The sequence below is a fragment of the Limulus polyphemus genome, unplaced genomic scaffold, assembly GCF_000517525.1.
Source record: "Limulus polyphemus unplaced genomic scaffold, Limulus_polyphemus-2.1.2 Scaffold464, whole genome shotgun sequence".
Taxonomy (NCBI): Eukaryota; Metazoa; Arthropoda; class Merostomata; order Xiphosura; family Limulidae; genus Limulus; species Limulus polyphemus.
Genome location: NW_013666074.1, coordinates 243828 through 245306, shown reverse-complemented (window position 1 = coordinate 245306; position 1479 = coordinate 243828).

Here is a 1479-nt window from a genome sequence, read left to right as displayed (position 1 = left end):
GGCAGAGCACAGATAGCCCATTGCGTAGCTTTGTGCTTGATTACAAACAAAACAAACTATTCTTTATTTATTTATTTTTGCCTATTTTGCAGATTTATGAGTATTTGTAACTTCATTTATGGTAAAGTTACTAACACTACCTGTGGTCGTCCTTAATTTTGAACTACTGACCAGAGGGAAGGCAGCCAGTCAGTAACACCTTACCATCCGACACCCAAATTAAGGAATTGACTGTCACTCTTACATCGCACATACAGCTTAAAGTACAGGAAATATTTTGTGGTATCGCAAGTATTTGATACTGGCTCGCCAGGTCCGATCTCCAAAAGTCTACTACAAGTCTAATCCACGTCCTGAATTAAAGTAAGTTTGTACAACAAACCAATACAACTTTTGGGGGAGGGCATGGCCGGGTGATTAGGGCGCTTGACTCACAATCTGAGGATCGCGGGTTCGAATCATGCTCGCCCTTTCAGCCGTGGAGGAGTTATAATGTGACGGTCAATCCTGCTCTTCATTGGTAAAATAATAGCCCAAGCGTTGGCGGTGATGACTAGCTGCTTTCCCTCTAGCCTTTCACTGCTAAATTATGGACGGCTAGCGCAGATAGCCTTCGTGTAGCTTTGCGCGAAATTCAAAACAAATAACAACATAATTTTTTTTAAATTCCATTCTATCTTTTTTTTTTATTTTCACAAGGGTTATAAGCGCATAACTATCCATAATTTTGAAATGATAAACTAAATGGAAGGCAACTAGTCAGCTTTACCCACCACCAACGCTTGGGTGACTTTTGTTTGACCGAATATTGGAATTTTATCGCTAAGTTTATAACGCGGTCCTAAAAGTGTGGAATGCATTTTTGCTGTATCGGAACGCGAACCACGTCGGGTGTATTTTGCACATATCACCTACAATATATATATGTGTGTGTGTGTGGCAACAATTGTAGCACAATTAAACCATGCCAAATATGGTATAAAACTTTAAATTAAAGATACTTTTGGCTTTTGTTTTTATGTTCAATTTATAACGTACCAACGGCCGAAAGGCGAGAGTGTTCGTCCACTGGCTTTGACAGCGAGTCGAGCGCACTAGCCACCATGCCAGTCGAGGTTCTATACGGATGAAGTAATTACTTGGTGTCAAGATTTTTAAGACACTTTGTCAAGAAACCTAAATTACCAGTTATGATTGACGAGCTACTGGAGCAATATATTAAAAACAGAAAAGAAAAAAACGCTTCATACGTGATATCAGTTTTTGATTATACCGCAGTAAACATACACTAATGAATGTTTCATCGATTCATAAAAGCACGTATCGTTACCAAGAAAAAATGTACTAAATTTCTCTTTAAATATATATATATATATATATTGAAGAGAGAACATGGTAAATATCGATAACAAATAATACGTAATGAAGAGATCATGGCGTCCTACACGAGTACACAGGGTTTGTTTGTTTTGAATTTCG